Source organism: Equus caballus, chromosome 16 (genome assembly GCF_041296265.1).
Source record: "Equus caballus isolate H_3958 breed thoroughbred chromosome 16, TB-T2T, whole genome shotgun sequence".
NCBI lineage: Eukaryota > Metazoa > Chordata > Mammalia > Perissodactyla > Equidae > Equus > Equus caballus.
In genome coordinates, this window is record NC_091699.1 from 33,149,663 (window position 1) to 33,171,131 (window position 21,469).

At 37.6% G+C, this 21,469-nt stretch overlaps 1 protein-coding gene and 1 long non-coding RNA gene across 2 annotated transcripts in view; both read left to right on the plus strand.

Annotated features, from left to right (window-relative positions):
• Nucleotides 1-9,205, plus strand: part of LOC138918141 (uncharacterized) — a 115,778-nt gene extending 106,573 nt beyond the window's left edge. Inside the window, exon 5 of the mRNA XM_070238350.1 lies at nucleotides 5,357-9,205. The gene's annotated coding sequence lies outside the window, so the exon portion shown is untranslated. The remainder of the gene's footprint in view (nucleotides 1-5,356) is intronic.
• Nucleotides 9,206-16,576: 7,371 nt separating this feature from the next.
• On the plus strand, nucleotides 16,577-21,170 carry LOC138918214 (uncharacterized). The gene is made up of 2 exons (XR_011427253.1): nucleotides 16,577-20,141; nucleotides 20,819-21,170. It is a non-coding gene; the product is annotated as an uncharacterized lncRNA (long non-coding RNA).
• The last annotated feature ends 299 nt before the right edge of the window (nucleotides 21,171-21,469 follow it).

Consider the following 21,469-nt stretch of genomic DNA (forward strand, 5'->3'; position numbering starts at 1 on the left):
TCCCCAGCTGGGGCATTAAACATAAGATTGTAATGTATTTTCATGTCAGCCACTTGTTAAATTGATGATCACTTCCCTCAAATTCCGATCTTAAATTCCTCCTAAGCTAAATTTCAAAACTTACCATAAAGCTATGGTAACCAAGACTGCATGATAATGGTGTAAGGATATATGCATAGATCAATGGGATAGAACTATGAGTCCAAAAATGAGCCTATACATGTATGGCCAATTGATTTTCAACAAGGGTGCCAAGATAATTCAATTGGGAGATAGTCTTTTCAACAAATTGTACTGGGGCAACTGAATATCACATGCAAAAGAATGAAGTTGGATATTACCTCACATCATATACAAAAATTAACTTGGCCTATATATCAGAAAAGGGTATGGTATCCAGTGTGTGTGTGTGTGTGTGTGTCCATGTAAATATTTTCTTTCATTCTAAGAGTTAGCTTTTAACTTTCTTGATGGTGCCCTTTGACATATTTTTTTCTTCGGTTGTGCTTTAGGTGTCATATCTGAGAAACCATTGCCTCATACAAGGTCATATAACTTTCGACCTATGTCTTCTGAGTGTTTTATAGTTTTAGCTCCTACATTTAGGTCCTTGATCCATGTTGAGTTGATGTTCGTATATAGCATTCTCTCAGTTTTGTGTATATCAGAGTGTCTTATTTCTCCTTTATTTCTGAAGAATAGCTTTGATGTATTTATTGGTTGACATCTTTTTCTCTGAACACATTGAATATGCCATCCCACTGCCTCTGGCCTCCATGGTTTCAAATGAGAAATCAGTGGTAAATCTTATTAATGATCCCTTGTAAGTGGTGTCACATCTCTTTCAATGCTCTCAAGATTCTGTCTTTGTTTTTGCTTTTCAACAGTTTGATTATGGTTTGTCTAGATTGAATCTCTCAGAATTTATCACACTCAGAGATCACTGAGCTTCTTGGATGTGTAAATGATTTTCATCAAATTGGGAAGTATCAGCCATTATTTCTTCAAATATTCTTTGCACTCCTTTTGCTGTCTTCTCTCCCTCTGGGATTTCCATTGTGTGTATGTTAATATATTGAGTGTCCCACAGGTCTCTGAGGCTCTATTCATTTTTCTCCCCTTTTTCTTTCTATTCCTCAGATTGGATAATCTCAATTGACCCGTCTTCAAATTCATTAATTCTTTCTTCTACTTGCTCAAATCTGATATTGAGCCCTTCTAATGAATTTTTTATTTCAGTTATTGTACTTTTTGATTCCAGAATTTCTTTGATTCTCTTCTCTAACTTCTATATCTTTACCAGTAGTCTATATTTGGTGAGAAATTGTTTTCCTATTTCCTTTAGTTTCACAAACACAGTGTCCTTTAGTTTTTTGAAGATATTTAAAAGAGTTAGTCTTTATCTACTTAGTCCAACATCAGGGCTTCCTCAAGGACAGTTTCTATTAATTGCTTATTTCTTGCGTTCAGGTGATACGTTCTTGCTTCTTTTCATGTCTTATAATTTTTGTTGAAAACTGGACACTCAAGTAACATAATGTGGAAACTATGAAAAAAAATTTCCTCCCCTTTCTAGGTTTTGTTTTTATTGCTGATTGCTGTTTGTTTATTTCTTTAGTGACTTTTCTGAACTAATTCTGTAAAATCCGTATTTTTTGTCTTATTTGGTAGATGAAATGTCTACTCAGTTGGCTTAGTGGCTGCTAATTATTAAACAGAGATTTCTTTAAGTACTTGAAAACAGTAGATGCCCCAGTCTTTGCTAAGGGTCCCTGTGTGCTTGTTGGGGCACACCAGAACACTCAGCCAGCTAGTTGACAACTTTACCTTATTCTTTATTTCATGCCTGCTTAGAGCCTCAAGTTCAGCCAGAGGTGAGAGCTTAGAACATATATCTCAGGTCTTTACTCAGCATACACTCAGCCCTGGGCATGTTCACAGCCCTACACATGTACACAGCTTTATAAATTCCCTGAAATATGTTGGAGGTTTTCAAAACTTTTCTGGATTTCCCAGCTTTTCCTTGTAAGCTTTTTGGTTATTCTATTAATTTCCCATTTCCCAACTCTTGCCCATTGCCTCAGGCAGCCACAAAGTTAAACATTTTCCTCTACGTTTTTTGTTTTTTTGAGGAAGATTAGCTCTAAACTAATATCTGCTGCCAATCCTCCTCTTTTTGCTGAGGAAGACTGGCCCTGAGCCAACATCCATGTGCATCTTCCTCCACTTTATATATGGGATTCCTGCCACAGCATGGCTTGCCAAGTGATGTATAGGTCCACACCTGGGATCCGAACCAGCAAACCACAGGCTGCCAAAGCAGAATGTGCAAACTTAACTGCTGCACCACCAGGCCAGCCCCTGCCTCTACATATTTTTGGCAAATTTCTCCAGGAAAAGGCTTTCTTCACTAGGAGTTTTTCCACTGGGCAAGCTGTAAGTTAGGTCAAACAAAGACAGCTTTGCAAGTAGAGTCTTCCCAGAAGCTGCCAAGCAGGCCAAATAATGACAATTCTCTGGGAATATGGCTTCAAAAGAGCTCCAACCACATTCTATGCCCCCAGCAGCTACCAGACTGCTGGTTTTCACCATGATTGTGGTCTATTTATTTTAAACGCTGCTGTGGAGCTGTAGAGAGGAAGATGGCAACAAAGCAAGTTCAAATGCAACAAATATCACTCATCTTATGAACCTTCACTTGTTTTTCTTGAATAAACATTCCCCAAATTGCTGCAAGCACTTGTTAATTTCCAAAGCTCCGAAAAAGTTGATTCAGACGCTGTTTGCCAGTTTCTGCATTGCTTTTATGAAGGAAAGAACTTTTGGAAATCCCTACTCCATCATTTTGAATGATGTTACCTGTTCTCCTTGCTTGATCTATAAATGCAGACTTGACTTACAACGCTGATTCTTCCTATTTTTTCCTTTTTAATTCCCTCCCTTATTTTACTTCTGGAAAATACAGTGTCAGAGTTGAGTAAAGACACCAGCATCAGGTTTGGTCATTGTTTAGAAAGTGAGACTCACTGAAGGCTAGTCAATTTTTATTTATTTTGTCCCATCTCAAATGGTGATTAGTCACTAACCATGACTTTATTTTACACTAAAATAAAACTGTCTACTAAAGCACACACATTAAATGACATTTATGTCCTGACATGGAGAAGGAAATACATATTGAAATCATCACAAATGCTGAAGCTGATGAATACAGGTTGACTGCTGCTTTTTCCTTCACATCAAGAAACATGTATTTCTTCTGCATGACCTCACCATACTAATAATCCACTTTTCAACTTTTACTCAAATTCACCTTCACTTGGTAGCCATTTTCCCAAAGAAACAAGTCGCTGTTATTGTATTAATCAATTGATAAATGTTATTAAATATTGGACATAAAGATATCAAAGACTTTTGAGATCTTGATGCTGGGCATTTAGCTAGGTTCACTCACCAGCTAAGAGACTCATTCTTTCACCTTATCTGAGAAAGTTGAAAGTTATTAACTGTTACACACCTTCAAGGTCACCAGTGCATAGCTTAAACCCTAAATTCTTGAATAAAGAAGACCAATACTTGTATGCCAACTTCAGAGATTTTAAGAGACATTTTCTAGAATATGAAATAGCCAATGATTCATAAGAACAAAAGTAGCATTCACTAGCTGTTTCATATGCCCTTTCCCGTCAGACTTGACCTTTTCCTCAATGCTTTCCCAAATTCCAAATTCTTTTCTGCCTGAGGAAAGAAAAAGCATTTCCTCCTGCCAGAGACAGCCAAGATGCTGCAGAAGCAACAGCTGGCCAGAAGTGATTTTCCCTTCCTGTGGAGCGAGTCAAGTCGTAGAAAAGATCATTATGTTTCTAGGTGAAAATCCCAGATTGGGAATTCTTTGGGCTTTTTTTTTTTTAACTTCCTTTGTTACATGAACATTGAGCACACTCTCTCTCTATACTCAAAGGTCTAGCATCTGTGTAACATAATCAGAAATAAATCTGGTCAAATAGGATGATGAAAAGTATTTCAATTGAGGCTATAGTGTCAACATTAAGACAAAACTCAGACCAGAGTTATTGCTATTAACCCACAAAAAGATGCACAAATTAAGGATGATTATGGTTCTGAGGTCTCAGTGGCAGTTGGGAAATGGGAACTTATGTTTTAGCGTAAGAATTATTCACTAAGTGGAAATTTAGTGTTCCAAGTTTGACCACAGTTTCTGATTGCATTAATGAATTAATTTACCACTTATAAGCTAAATATTTATGATTTAGAAATCTTGAGTATTTGATTTTTTATCTTGGGACTGAAGTGTGAGCAAAATTTATTAGTTGGCTTTTATTAAACCATTGTGTTATGAGAGGGCCCCATTCCCTATCCTGACCAGAAAACAGCCCAGGCATTTCCTAACTGCCCAGTGAGGCTACTTTGTTCTTCCAAACACAAGGTCACCAGTAAAAGTGGTGACTGCTCCACTGGACACATTTGTCTGCCTCCGAGTGTGGCCTGAAACATCTGGCTGGGATGGAAACTCACAGCCACCTTGCTCATGGTTGCAGACAGATCCTGAATGATAGGGGTCTTGGGAGGAAATGCACACCAATGTCCTGGCCACTTATTTTAATTCAAGAGGGAGATAAGGAAGTAATAACCTTTCTCCTAGTGTGAATTCCAAGGAAGGAGCTAAATGAATTGCCTCTACTCTGTCCAGACCACTATTAATCTATACATATCCTGGTCAATTAAATTAGTTTACACTGATAAAGTGCTTGGTACCAGGGCCTGACACATAGTAAGGCTTCCAGTAAATCTTAGTTGCAATTAATAATAAATCATATTCCAAACTACTTAATGATATTTTGCATGCATCTAAAATTCCAAAGAGAAGACGACCTCAGTGCAAAGACACCAACACGAAGTGCTCTTTGTAAACACATCAGGCATCAGGTAATATTTCACATGCCTGGGGACATCAGGTGTTATGCTTTTGCACATGTATAAACATTATATGGGTGTACGCTTGGGGAGGACAGATAGAACACCACCAGCTAAGGAGGGGAGGAGTTGAAAGGCATACAATCACTTAATTAAAATGAAATGTGAAATGCCTGTCATTCACCTCATTTGTGGATATTGTACAGCCAAAGAACAAATAACATTTGAATCTTTGAACAACTATGGGTTAAGCAAGGACATGCTACTTTGTCTCAATATCCTTGATGTAAGAACTTTAAGTTAATTTCCGCTTTGAGATTCATTTCAGGAAAATCATTGTCTTTATAGATTAATATATTTGCTTTCTATTTTCAGAAATCACACTGACTCATTTGCTGTATTTCTTTTGTTGCTTTAACAGCTTTAGAGCTATACCTAACTTTTTCACCCAGGTGAGTAAAATCTGTTCAACCAATATATGGAGTGCAAAAAACATCAACTCCTTCTGCCTCCTCCAGATGGCTTACCCTACTCAGTGTTTGAAATTGTCTTAGTACATAAAGATATAAAGAATGGCATAAAATAGCATTTATAAGAGAGCAACGTGGCATAATGGTAGGTAAGTATTACTCACATTCAGAAAACTGGAGTTCAAATGCTACTTCCACCAATTACTTGCCTCTTTAGTTTCTCCATATCTGTGGGCCTTTCTTTGTTTTTTCTCCTCTAGTTTGCCTGGCCCGAATGGCTTCCCCCTTTCTCTCCTCTTACCTAAGCCAAGTCATTAACCAAAGCCTCCGAGTTCCACATCATTGTCAGGTCCTTTGTGTGTAGACAGCTCATGTCAATTACTGTATTTCTGTCCCTCCAATGACAGTGAATCATTCAAGAGAACATGTGACCCCAGATGGCATTATCAAAGGAAAGTCCTTTAGCACCTGCAACTTGTGCTGGAAACACGGAGGAAGAAAAACCCTTTTCTCAGTAAGTCTGGGGATTTCTAGCGGCCATACTGACACCTAAGAAGAAGAAGTTGCCCAAAATTAACACTAGCTCTGAGAAAAAATGTTCAACAGATAAAGACACATATACCTTTGAGTACTTGGATCCAGTCATGCTTGAAGCCATGCACCAAGAGACTTTTCAGTTACGTTGAGCAACAGATTATCTTTTATGGTTAAGCCTGAATGAGTTACTTTTCCCTTACTTACTCCTAAAAGTCTACTGACTAACATACCTACAGCATGCTCAGTGCTGGGAGTTCAACAGTGACCCTGCCTCATTGAGTCAACATTCTTATGAGAGATACCAATGAGTCAATGAGTCATAATAACTACTAACAGTGAAAAAATACAGGGGGCTATGAAAGCACCCAGCAGGAACACTTGACCCAATTTAGAAGACTCAGGCGGGGTAAGACTTCTCAGAGAGGATAACATCGGATGGATTCCGTCACCTGTTCTTCAGGGGTTAAAGATGCTACATTTTCATCCTCAGTCTGAGAGCACAGTGAGTCAATAATGTTGACGCCTAGTCATCAGTATTATCATTATAACTCTAGAACTATAACTTTTCCTTAAAATTCTCACCCAGTAAGATGTCATCCCCTCATTCTATTTTAACAGCTAAATTTGCATTATTCATGACTATTGCCTCAAAAACATAGATTATCACAGCTGTTCAGCCATCATGTATATAGTTTCCAACCCCACCACCCACGTCCAATCAGAATTTTGGCCATAGCCCCAGTTGGTACTGAGAGAGAACACATAAACGTTAAATACTATAACAATCTGTGGTAGACGGGGAAAAAAAACAGCAACTGACATGCTGCAAAACTGTAACCAGGAAAACAAAAATGTGTCATCCAAGTGCCCATTTGTTAAAAGTGATATATGCTGACACAGCAATTCTTTGATAGGTTTAGTAAATCCATCACAAAGCTGATGTAATGGACTCAATAAAACCTTTCTTTTATGGCTCTCTTACTGAGAAAATAGTAGAGTTGGTCAGGATTCGAGCAGTAGATTAAATATCAGTCAACAGTGAAGAGCAACATGAATTTCCATGCATTTTATGTGTTTGTATTAATTACACACCAGAAATTATAACAACTGAAATTTTCAACCCTTAGTTAAAAATTTCACACAAAGGACTAATAATGTTAGATTGCTCAATATTTGGTCTTAGGAGTTTTTCCCAATCTATTTGCCTTGTGTTGGTTAAGTACAAAAGACCTTGTGAGGAATTACACTCCGAGAGATCTAGGATGGAAAGATGTTAAGCTGTCTTTCAGAACATCCTTATAAAGAGTGACTTCAGAATGAAGAAGCACAAAGTAAAAAACAAAAAACCTAAAACAGAGAATTATAATGAAGCTCTCTTTGAGTGAGATAATTCAAACTTGGAGGAATACTTGAGAGGATGGATCCACAAGGGTAGAGCCAATCAGATGTGGCAGCCAGCCTCCAAGACAGTCCCCAGTGATTCTTGCCTCCTGGTATTTATCCCCTCGTGTAGTCCCTTCCAACAATGAATAAGACAGGCCTAAAAAACCAATACGATATTGCAAAAATGAAGGAGTGTGATTTCTGAGGTCAATAAAGATGTTGGGGCTTTTTCCTTGCTTTCTCTTGGGTCCATCACTCTCAGGAAAGCCAACTGCCATGCTATGAAGACACTAAAGCAGCCCTCTGGAGAAGACCAAGTAGGAGGAATTGAGGCTTTTCACCTATAACTAGCATCATCTTGCCAGCCGTGTGAGTTAAACCACATTGGAAGAAGATCCTCCAGACCCATCAAGCCTAGTGATGGCTGCAGCACTGGCTGACCTGTTGATTATGAGCTCATGAGACACCTGAGCCAGAACTGGCCAGCTAAGCCAGTCTCGGATTCTAGACCACAGAAGTCATGAGATAATAAATCATTATTGTTGGAGGATCCAAGATGCGGCACAGGAAGACTCTAAACTCACCTCTTCCCAGGGACGCACAGAATCTACACACATATACAGTGCAATTCTGAGAGCTGATTGAACAGCTTCTGTACACTAAATAGTAGAGGGACCACCTAGAGATGGGTAGGAGAATGGACACAGGGTAATGGCAGCAACACCAACCCTGACCTAGTGACCTACAGCAGGGAGGGATGTCACTGAAGGGCCTACACTCAGACTTGCCCACCCTGGGGCACAGGAAAAAAACACCCATTTAAAAGGCACCTAGACTTACATAAAAAAAAAAAAATCCACTTACAAACTCTAGAGCATCTGCCAAACAAGCAGGGAACTGCTGGAACTCTCTCCAAGACCAGAGGCCAGCAATTGCCATTTTGGGGGTTTACCCTCCACCTTGACAGGGAAGGCGGCAACACGGCCAGGGCACTCTTGCAGACCTGTCAATTCTGCTCTAGTGTGCCCCAGGCCCCTGGCCCATACTAGTTCCAGCCATCGTCCCCAGGAGGTCCAAGTTGCTGTGAGCCCCAGGACCTCCCGATCCCATACCCAATCCAGCTCCAGCCATCCCACAAGGGTGGCCACAGCATGGAGTGCCCCAGAACCCCAGGCTTGCACACATTCCAGCCCAAGCCATCTTGCCAGGGTGGCCACACTGCGAAGTGCCCTGGGATTCCCCAGCCCACACCCAATCCACCTCCAGTCATCCCTCCAGGGCAGCCCTAGTGTGGAACCCTCCCCCCTCACAGGCCACAAAACCGACCCCAGATTCAGATCCAGCCATCCTGCCTGGGCATCCCCAGTGCAGTGCACCCTGGGACATCCCTAACTGTGATCACTCCAGCTTCAACTGACCTGCAAAGCTACCGAGTACATGCAGCCTACACAGGTGACTCTCCTACACAAAGCTACTTCTTTCAGACCAGGAATGGTAGTTGTTTCACTTAATTTATAGAAACAAACACAGAAAGTCAAACAAAATGAAGAGAATGAGGAATATGTTTCAAACAAAAGAACAAGATAAAAAACCCAGGAAAAAAGTCCTAATGTAACAGAGGTAAGTAATTTTACCTGATAAAGAATTCAAAGCAATGGTCATAAAGATACTCACTGAACTCAAGAGAAAAGTGAAGGAAGACAGTGAGAACTTCAACAAAGAGAAAATACAAGAAAAAACTGATCAGAGCTTCAGAATGCAATAACTGAAAAATACACTAAAGGGAATTAACAGCAGATTAGATGATATGTAAAAATGGATCAGTGACCTGGAAGACAAAATAGTGGACATCACTCAATCAGAACAGAAAAAAGAGAAAAGAATTTTAAAAAATTAGGATAGTTTAAGGGAACTGTAGGACAACATTAAGTGTATTAACATTTGTATTATAGGGCTCCCAGAAGGCAAAGAAAGCAAGAAAGGGGCAGAAAACTTAAACAAATAATGGCTGGGAAGATGTTGACATAGAGGGATCCTGAACTTGCCTCCTCCCACAGACACAATATACCTACAACTAAGCAAACATACAATCCTTCTGAGGAAAAAACCATACCCTAGCCAAGGTACTTCATGGTCAGGAGCCATCTCCAAGATACAGAGATTTTCCCAGAGGAGCAGGGCTGTTGAGCTCCACATTAGATACCCCAGACTTTGACAGCATGAATGGACCTTGAGAGTATCATGCTAAGCAAAATAAGTCACATGGAGAAAGCCAAACACCATATGATTTCACTCATATGTGGAAGATAAAACAAAAACAACAACAAACAAACATATAGATACAGAGACTAGATTGGTGGTTACCAGAGGGGAAGCAGGGAGGGGAGAAGGTGTAAAGAGTAATGGGATAGATTTGTATGGTGACAAATGGCAACTAAAATCTAGGTGAACATGATGTAGTCTATACAGAAGTCAAAATATAATGATTTACACCTGAAATGTATATAATGTTATAAACCAATGTTACCGCAATAAAAATTTTTTAATTTTAAAAATAATAATAATGGTTGAAAACATTATCATCCTGAGAAAGGAAACAGATACTCAGGCCCAGGAAGCACAGAGAATCCCAAACAAGATGAACTCAAAGAAATCCACACCAAGACATATTGTAATTAAAGTGGAAAAATTTAAAGATAATGAGAGAATCTCAAAGGCAGCAAAAGAAAAACAACTATTCACATACAAGAGGACCCCCATAAGACCATCAGTGTATTTTTTTAAAGAAATCTTCCAGTCCAGAAGGGAGTGGCATGATATATTCAAAGTGCTGAAGGGGAAAAACTTAGAAATAAGAATAGTCTGCATGGCAAGGCTATCATTTAGAATTGGAGAGAAAAAAAGTTTCCCAGACAAGCAAAAACTAAAGGAGTAAATCACCAATAAACCAGCCTTACAAGAAATGTTAAAGGGTCTTCTCTAAGAGGAAAAGAAAAGGTCATAAATAGAAATAAGAAAACATATGAAAGAAAAAAACTCACTGGTAAAGGCAAATATTTAGTAAAAGCAGTAGATCAACCAGTTAAAAAGTAGTATGAAAGTTAAGTGAAAAAAGTAGTTAAATCAATTATAATTATAGTAAGTAGATAGAGATACACAAAATAAAAGATGTAAAATATGACTTCAAAAGCATAAAAGGGGGAGTAAAAGTATAGTGTTTTCAGAATGTGTTTGAACTCAAGTGAATATCAACTTAAAATAAATTGATATATACCTCATGGTAACAAAAAACATGCAATAGATACACCAAAAATAAAGAGAAAAAACCTAAACATAACACTAAAAAAAATCACCAAATCACAAAGGAAGAGACCAAGAGAAGAAGGAAAAAAACAGAGAAAAAGTAAAAAACAAACAAAAAAAAACCCACCAGAAAACAACAAACAAAATGGCAAAAGTACATATGCATTGATAATTACCTTAAGTGTAAACAGACTAGATGCTTCAATCAAAAGACACAGGTTGGCTAAATGGATAAAAAAACAAGACCCATCTATATGGTGCCTACAAGAGACTCACTTCAGATCTAAAAACACACAGACTAAGGGGCCAGCCCAGTGGTACAGAAGTTAAGTTCACACGTTCCACCTCTCAGCAGCCCGGGGTTCACCAGTTCAGATCCCAGGTGTGGACATGGCACCACTTGGCAAAAGCCATGCTGTGGTAGGCATCCCACATATAAAGTAGAGGAAGATGGGCATGGATGTTAGCTCAGGGTCAGTCTTCCTCAGCACAAAGAGGAAGATTGGCAGTAGTTAGCTCAGGAATCTTCCTCAGGAAAAAAAACACACACACAGACTGAAAGTGAAGGCATAGAGGAAGATTTTCCACGAAAATGGAAACAAAAAGAAAGCTGGAGTGGCAATACTCATATCTGACAAAACAGACGTTAAAACAAAGATGGTAACAAAAGACAAAGAAAGACACTACATAATGATAAAAAGCTCAATCCAAGAAGAAGATAACAATCACAAATATTTATGAACCCAACATAGAAGCACCTAAATATATAAAATAAACTTTAACAGACATACAGGGAGAAACTGACAGCAACACAACAATGGTAAGGGACTTCAATATCCCACTTATGGCAATGTATAGATCATCCAGACATAAAATCAATGAGGGAAGATTGGACTTAAATGACACGTATTAGACCAGAAAGACTTAATAGATATATACAGAACATTCTATCCAAAAACTGCAAAATACACATTCTTTTCAAGGGCACATGGAACATTCTCCAGGATAGATCACATCTTAGCCCACAAAACAAGTCTCAATAAATTTAAGAAAATTGAAATCATATCAAGCATCTTTTCCAACTACAATGGTATGAAATTAGAAATCAATTATAAGAAGAAAACTAGAAAAAACACAAACACGTGGAGACCAAACAACCTGGCACTAAACGACAAATGGGTCAATGAAGGAACCAAAGACGAAATCAAAAAATACCTTGACACATATAAAAATGAAAGCACAACTTTCCAAAATTTATGGGATGCAGGAAAAGCAGTTTTAAGAGGAAAGTTTATAACAATATAGGCCTAACCCAAGAAACAAGAAAAATTTCAAATAAAGAATTTAACTTTACACCTGAAGGAACTAGAAAAAAAAGAACAAACAAAACCCAAGGTTAGGATAAGGATGGAAATAATAAAGATCAGAGCAGATATAAATGAAATAGAGTCCAAAACAGTAGAGAAGATCAGTGAAACTAAGAGCTAGTTCTTGGAAAAGAACAAAATTGATAAACCTTTAGACAGACTTATCAAGAAAAAAAGAGAGATGACTCAAATAAATAAAATCAGAAATGAAAGGGGAGAAGTTATAAGCTATATCAAAGAAATGCAAAGAATCATAAAAGACTGCTATGAACAATTACATGCCAACAAATTGGACAACATAGAAGAAAAGGAAATTCCTAGAAACGTACAATCTTCCAAGACTGAACCAGGAAGAAATAGGTAATCTGAACAGATCACTCACTAGTAATAAAATTGAATCAGTAATCAAAAAACTCCCAACAAAGAAAAGTCCAGGGCCAGAAGGCTTCACAGGTGAATTCTTCAAAACATTTAGAGAAAAGTTAATACACATCCTTCTCAAACTACTCCAAAAAATAAAAGAAGGAAAAATGCTTCTAAACTTATTCTGTGAGACCAGCATTACCCTGATACCAAAACCAGACAAAGACACTACAAAAAAAGAAAATCAAAACCAATATTCCTGATGAATATAGATCCAAAAATCCTCAACAAAGTATTACCAAATTGAACTCAACAATACATTAAGAGGATTATATAACTTTTCATCAAGTAGGATTTATTCCAGGGATGCAAGGATGGTTCAATACCCATGAATCAATCAATGTGATACCAAATCAACAAAAATGAAGGATAAAAATCATATGATTATCTCAATAGATGCAGAAAAAGGATTTGACAAAATTCAACATCCATTTATTATAAAAAAACTCTCAAAAAAGTGGATATAGAGGGAATATATTTCAACATAATAAAGACCATATATGTCAAAGCCACAGCTAACATCATACTCAATGGGAAAAAGCCAAAGGCTTTTCCTCAAAGACTGGGAGCAAGATAAAGATGCCCACTCTCACTACTTTTGTTCAACACAGTACTGGAAGTTCTAGCTACAAGAATCTGACAGAAAAAAAAAGGCATCCAAATTGGAAAGCAAGAAGTAAAACTGTCACTATTTGCAGATGACATGATACTATATATAGAAAACCCTAAAGACTCCACAAAAAAAAACTATTACAACTAATTAACAAATACAGTAAAGTTGCAAGATACAAAATTAATATACGGAAATCTGTTGCATTTCTATAAACTAGTAACAAACTATCAGAAAGAGAAATTTTTTAAACCTCTCAGTTACAATTGCGTTGAAAAAATAAAATACCTAGGAATAAATTTAACCAAGGAGATAAAAGACTTGTAATCTGAAAACTATCTGACACTGATGAATGAAATTAATGATGACAAAAGCAAATGGAAAGATATACTGTGATCATAGATTGGAAGAATTAATATTGTTAAAATGTCCATACTACCCAAAGCAATTTATGGATTCATTGCAATCTCTATCAAAATACCTATGGCATTTTCACAGAACTAGAATAAATAATCCTAAAATTTGTATGGAACCACAAAAGACTGTGAATAGCCAAAACAATCTTGAGAAAGAAGAACAAAGCTAGAGGTATCACGCTCCCTGATTTCAGACTATATTACAAAGCTATGATAATCAAAACAGTACAGTACTGGAACAAAAACAGACACATAGATCAATGCAACAGAATAGAGAACCCAGAAATAAACCCATGCTTACATGGTCAATTAATCTACAACAAAGGAGACAAGAATAAACAACGGGGAAAGGACAGTGTCTTCAATAAATAGTGCTGGGAAAAGCGGACAGCTATATGCAAAGAATGAAACTAGACCATTTTCTTACACCATATACAAAAATAAACTCAAAATGGATTAGACTTAAATGTAAGACCTAAAACCATAAAACACATAGACAAAAACATAGGCAGTAAGCTCTTTGACATCAACCTTAGCAACAATTTTTTGGATATGTCTCCTCAAGCAAGAAAAACTAAAGAAAAAATAAGTAAGTGAGACTACATCAGACCAAAAACTTTTGCACAGTGAAGGAAACCATCAACAAAGCAAATAGGCAACCTTCTAATGGGAGAATATATTGACAAATGATGTATCCCATACGGGGTTGATATCCAAAATACATAAAGAATTCATGCAGCTCAATATCAAAAAAAACTCATTAGAAAATAGGCAGAGGACCTGAGTAGACATTTTTCCAAAGAAGATATACAGATGGGCAACAGGGACATGAAAAGGTAGTCAACATCATTAATCATCAAGGAAATGCTAATAAAACCACAATGAGATATCACCTCACACTTTTCAGAATGGCTGTTATCAAAAATACAAGAAATAACAAGTGTTGGCGAGGGTGGAGAAAAAGGAACTCTTGTGCACTGTGGGTGGGAATGTAAATTTGTACAGCCACTATGAAAAACAGTATGGAGGATCCTCAAAAAATTAAAAAGAGAGCTACAGTGTAACCCAGCAATTCAAGTTCTGGGTACATATCTAAACAAAATGGAAACACTAATTTGAAAAGATATATGCACCCCAATGTTCACTGCAGCATTATTTACAATAGTCAAGATATGTAAGCAACCTAAGCGTCCATCGATAGAGGAATGAGTAAAGAAGATGAAGTATACATATACAATCAGATATTACTAAGCCAAATAAAAGAATGAAATCTTGGATTTGCAACAACATAGATGGACTTTGAGAGTATTATGCTAAATGAAATAACTCAGAGAAAGACAAATACTGTATGATTTCACTTATATGTGAAATATAAAAAGCAAAACAAATGAACAGACATAAAACAGAAACAGACTCACGGATACAGAGAACAAACTAGTGGTTGCCAGAAGGGATGTGGTAGGGGATGGGCAAAATAATTAAAGGGGACTAAGAGGTAAAAACTTCCAATTATAAAAGAAATAATCATCGGGATGTAATGTATAGCATAGAGAATATAGTCAATAATATTGTGATAACATTGTATGGTGACAGATGGTAACTAAACTTAGCATGGTGATCATTTCCTAACATGCAAAAATGTCAAATCTGGGGGCCGCCCCGTGGCCGAATGTCTAAAGTTCTGCGCCCTCCGCTTCAACAGCCTGGCTTGGTAGGTCCGCATCCTGGGTGTGGATCTACTCCAGTCATCAGACATGCAGTGGAGGCATCCCACATACAAAGTAGAGGAAGACTGGCACAGATGTTAACTCTGAGCTAATCTCCCTCAAGCAAAAAGAAAAGGAGGAGGATTGGCAAGAGACGTTGACTCAGGGCGAATCTTCCTCCCCCAAAAAAGAAGTTGTCAAATCATTATGTTCCACATCTGAAACTAATGTAACATTGTTATGTCAATTATGCTTCAATAAAAATATAAAAATAAATGATTATTGTTGTTTCAAACTACTATGCTTTGGAGTAATTTGTTAAATAATGATAGATAACTAATTCACTAGACAGATGACCTGTTAATTTCCTTATTCTCTAGACTGTAAAGCTATTATTTATTTAATAATAAAGTGAATATTGTTCTAAATATCCGTTAATGCCGACTACTATTAAAATACAAAGCCCATAATATTTTTTCAATGGTCTACGCATCTCATGCTTGGGATTTGACAGATTTCTAAGACTGAAGGCATTTGTAACCTCCATTCAGCACATATCCAGTTCTAGGACACATTGGCATTGTGGACAAGTAGCCCTACTCCATCTGCAAGAAATTGTGAAAAGCTGCTCCCACCTATCCATGCACCCAGAATATCTCTCTGCACCTTGACCTTCAAGGAATCATAAAGTAGCAAAATTGGTAGAAGATCATAAATGTCCTCAAATTCAACCCCTCTTCAACATGCCAGCTATAAGTTCTTCAAGCTAAGCTTGAACACCTTCAGTGACAGGAACTCATTACTCATCAGAATTCATGCCAAAACTCAAGCAAACTTATTCAAGCAAAATCTTTCTCTCCCTCTGAATTCCAACTACTGGCCTCAGACACTGTGTAAGTCCTATCCTACTCTGGTCAGTCTTTCAGAAATATGAATAAAGTATTATCCTTCATTTGAGTTCTCTTTTATGTATGATATAGTATCCAGCTCCAACTATTCCTCATAAGACACGATTCAACTCCTGACATCCTTGATGCTTTCCTCTGAACTTGCCCCAGTTTCTCTACAATAAGAGCTGGTCAACTATCAACCTACAGGTCTGTGGACCCTTTCTTGTTTTCTTTTGTTTTCAGAGATTTAAATTTGGATACTTTTAGATGTAGCATGCCCTCCAGTTCCCACAAACCCCACAACTCCTTCCTGTCTTGAAGATCAGTTCCCTTCATCCATCCCTTACCTATCTGGCCCATGGCTCCCAGAACACAACAAATATTCCTGACTTAGAATGGGTTACAACTGCTGCTGCTCCTGTGCCATATGCCACAGGTGGGATTGATTCAGAAGGCTTCTCATGGTTATTATTGGGACCAAATCAGGGCTTCATCACCTTCTTGCCTCATTCTTAAGCATATCAAGTTAACAAGTAGCTATTAAGCATCTCCTGAATGTCTCAAACCAGGAGTGGTGTTGAATAATGTGGAAGACACAAAATTAATTGGGCCATTTCTCAAGGCCAGAAGCTGTGCCTCTTATCCATCCCCATTCCCTTACACAACCTAGTATATAACGATTACTCAAAACGTGATGAAAAGGACGAATGTAAGGGGATGTGTTGCTCTAACTGAGAAATGAAGTCAACAACCAACAAATTTCAATTGGCAAAATATAAGCAATAAAGCCTTGGGAAATTTTAGCAGAGGAAAGATGCCTACCCATTGGTATAGTCAAAAGAGGGGAAATGGAAGGATATAAATTCCTCACTGGAAAATTATGAGTCTGCTCAGTCCATCCCATGAGTCTCTTTGGAGAACGACCACTTCGGGTGTGTTTAATCAGTGCCTGGCAATAGCTAACTCTGCTTTTGCTCCCCTGTGTTGGCAACCTTAAGGACTAGAAGATTTTTCTGTTGTTTACTGCATGATTTAATGATGATATAAATCTGGGAGAGTTAGATCTAAGGTCTCTTTACCTTTCTATTAAGGAAAAAGTTATAGTGGGTCAAAAATGTAGGCAGGGAGTTGTTCTCAGTGAGGAATAGTAAGGGGAAATAAAAATCCATGGCACTACTCAAGAGGTCTATTTTTATTGCTTGTTTCATGGTACACACATCCTTGCAAGCCTCAAGTCGAATAATTATTTCGCTAAATATCAGCCGAAGGGAGGACAAAAACCAGCATACAATGGCACTCGACTTTTAATTCCAGTGACAGCTAAAACACCATTATACTGTACTTCAAGTCTTTGAAGTGCTAAAAAGTTCAGTCAGAAAATAGTATATGGTCATGTATCCAATTTAATAGCTAATGCAGTTCTCTCTCTCTAGTTGAGAAGAACATTCAAAGTACAAAGGAGTGGTGCTGAAAGCTCTAAAGACCCAAAGTAAAGCAGCGAGCCTTTCAGAACAAGTTCAAAGGAATGTGGAAATCATAACCTCTTCCCACTTCGTCATCATTATCCAATCATATCAGACACTCTTGAGAGGTGGTTGAGACTATTGGTTAACAATATAAGCTTCCTTGGAGGTCAGGGAGACCTCAGTTTACCTCCCACTCCAAAGCCTACAGACTGTGTTGTCTCGGCTCAACCACCTAACTTCTATGACCCTCGGTTTTCTCATCTAAAAATGTAGGTAACAGTAGTACAAACCTCAGAAAGTTCTTACAAGGACTAAGTGCAGTGACATACAGCAATCATTATAACTCTAAGCCACTGTTTATTGAGCTCTTACTATATGCCAAGCTCACAGCTAAGTGGCACATTATCTCTCTAAATCTTAACAGTGGTATGCACTTTACCGCTTTGGAGAGAATACTGAAGAAGAAGCAGATTTGAGGGAGAATGATGTTCATTCCATTTATGGCATGTTGGGTATAAAGTACCAGGAGGCCAGAGGAGGAGAAAACATGATTTCTACCTTGACCTTTAAGTCTCTGAACAACGTCCCCAGGTCTCTCTTACATAAAGCCATCCTAGAATTTTAGGCTTTCCTGCCTGTCAAAACTACCTCAAGAAAGTAGTCCACATTGTAGATATAATCTGACAATATTGCAAGTAGTGGTTTAAGGTCTTTACCGAAGATCGCATCATCTATTTAAGCATCATCTCTCTAAGCAGTGCTTGTTGTCACCTAAGACCTCTATTTTTTTCCCCCTCATGAGTAGATTTTAATCCAGATCATCCTGATATCATTCTTGGATTTTTGATGCCTCTGAACCCGAATTGTTATCAGAATTAATCTTAAAGAAATCTGCTATCTTTTTAGCTTGTCATGTCAGATTTTCATTTTGGCATTTTTCACATTAGCTCTCCCTCCCAATTTTGATATGACTATATTGTAAAGAGTCTTTCATGATGGGGTTTAAAGCAAAAAAAAAACCCTCTTCACTCTTTATATAAAGAACTTGGAGAAGCATTTCTAACTGGAGTCCAGTAACTGACATACTACATCCATACGATTTCTAACATTATCCAGTATGGAGCAACTGATGTCCCGTCTACACCAACCTGTCATATAAAACGTTTCTATCACTATCCATCCAATGCCTTAATTCTCAGGCCATGAAGGAAAATGCAAACAGAAGAAATACTTGTAACTTATAAGCGACAATTTTTACCAGTTAGCAAAGACGTGGTTATATAGCAACAAGTCATCAGGCACTCCCTCATTTGAAAGTCTAATTTTGTATAAAGTCATGTTCAGTTTCTGCAGATGGAAATTGCTAATCAAAAGTGAATTTCACTATCAGGTTTGTAAGTCATTCCTGTGCGAGTTGAACCTTGTATAATTAACCGTTCTGCTTTGGATGTAGCCAGATTCTCTTATGATTTTAAACACACACCTTTTTGTTTCCTATACCCTGACATGAGAAATGAGACAAGAAGATATATCAAGAACTGGTGAGAAGAAATTTTTTATTCATCAAAACTTTTCATGTGAAATGTGAAAAGCCAATAGTTGTTTATATTAAAAGAATAGTTTTCATTTTCTACAGGATCACGAAGGACTATGTTCATAGCTATTGTATAAGGACCAAAATTATTTAAAACAGTTAACCACACAGCCCACTAGATATTGAGAAATAAAGCTATGAATGGGTTACAAACAGATACTGGTTGCAAAATTTAATCTGTAAAGTTATATATAGAACATATCAGAGTTCTTTTTAAAACTTAGAGCCAGAACAAATGCCTAGATGTTTGTTTATAAACTATGAATTTCAGAGAAAATGTACATCATCAAGGACTATTATGGGTTTTATATACATATATATATTTTTAGAAATTTACATGGATTTCTAAATGTTTTATTGGTTCATTCCCATAACAATCTGTGGAAATGAGAACCTGACAAATATTGATTTATGTTTGTTTTTTCCAAAATCTGTTATTTGTGACATTTTTCTAGGATTATTTTCCCAAGAATACATCATGGGCCATATCCTGCCCACTTCTTCTAAGCTCAATAGATTGTAGTCGAGTTTTACCCTCAGACCCATTGAGGTTTGACCCAGAATGCTACAGCTTCTTAAGTTTGTGAACTTTGACTTGTTACTTAAATTCCCTGAGACTGTCTCCTAATCTCTAAAATGAATATTGACATGGTTTTAGAATAAGAACATTTACAATGTTTTAATGAAGAAAGTCAACTCCTTTTTCTTTTTTCTTTATGAAATTGCAGGATTAATTCTAAGAACTTCCCTTCATTTCCTGGTATGATTTGAAGTTTAAGTTCTTGATTTTGAAGAAAAGACAATTATTTTTTTTTTTTTATTTTCTTGGTTCCTTATTATTACTGTTGTGAGTTTGACTCCTTCCTGTCAACTGGGAAAGAACAAGAAAAAATGTTTGCAAAAAGAATAAGAAGGAGAAGGCAGCAGAGAAATCAAAGTAAAGTGGGAGAATTCCTTTAATTTTTTAAAAAGCTGTGGGAGGTGAGAATCTGGCGACAACTGCCTTAAGAGATTGAAGATCGTCTACCCAGGAAGATCCAGGTATGCAAACTCAGGAAAGGATGGCTTGGAGTGGCACTGTTCACATAGACCAGCGGGTCGTGTAGGAGATGAGCTACCACCCTCATCCCTAATTGTCCAGCCATGGCTGAAGGAAGAGTGTGTCAGTTAATCTTCCCTTGAAAGCCAAAAGAACAGAACCTCGCCTATAAACAGCCAGCAGGAGTTACGTGTATTCACGGAAAAACACCTTGTAGATTTCACCTGATTTAGCCCAGTGACACCCCATGAATACACCCCTCTACTCCTTAGGGAACCTGTAAGCCCCTCAAATGGTAATCAGACTCTGGACATTACTTAGGGTGAGGGGAAGGTGGGATGAAGTTAAATTAAATAAACCCAAGATTTTCATGCTGGATCAATGATTATATATTGTCTATTATTTCCTATTTCATTGGGTTGTTGGAAAGATTAAGTGAAATGACTTACATTAAGTTCTTGGTATTGTGAGGATTCAAAATGGTAGCAATTTTCATCCTCCTTATCATAGCTGCAGTGCCTCCTTGTGTTATTGGGACATTAGGAAACATGAGCAGAAATAAGAAAGGGGGATGAATGTGTGGAAGATGACATGAGTGGAGCCATATTAAAATAGAGCCAGAGCAGCCATTTCAGAGGAATTGCCTTGCCTGTGTTGTTTTCTTTATCTTCCAAACTAGACAAAACCACCAATATTCCAAGAAGTCAGTAAAGACAAGAAGATCCTGTTTGTAAGTACTGATGAAATTGGGCTCTGCTGATGACTGAATCGCTAACCAATCAATGAAGTACAAGTCTAGCCTTTTGCCTGATGACCGAATCTCAAGCCAATCTATGAAGTACAAACCTAGCCTTACCTCATCTAGCACCAATGGACTCTTCTTTATTATAACTTACCTCATCTTCCTCCCTTTTTCCCATAAAAATCCTGAACCCCTCTCCTGTAATTGGGACTTTATTTGGGTTTCTACCTGAATCTGTATCCCCCAAATTGCGATTCATTGATCCCAAATAAATGCTTTGCCTCTTAAACTGGCTTCTGTTTTTGTAAGTTGACAAATAGCAGGAGTACACTCTGGAACGCGGTAGGAGTTAGCCTTAGTCATCAGAAGCTGCTAGCAAATACAAGAGAGACTGTGAGGTCATTACACAAAAAGCTGTCCCAGAATTTTACATTTTTGACCTGGAAATAACCTTGAGATCACCTAATTCTAGCTATAGATATGCAAACTCCCTCTAGCTATAGATAGACAAACACTGATGAGAGGTCAATTTTCCAAAGACGTATTTTCAATAACTAATTACCTAGAATAAGGTGTATGATATATGCT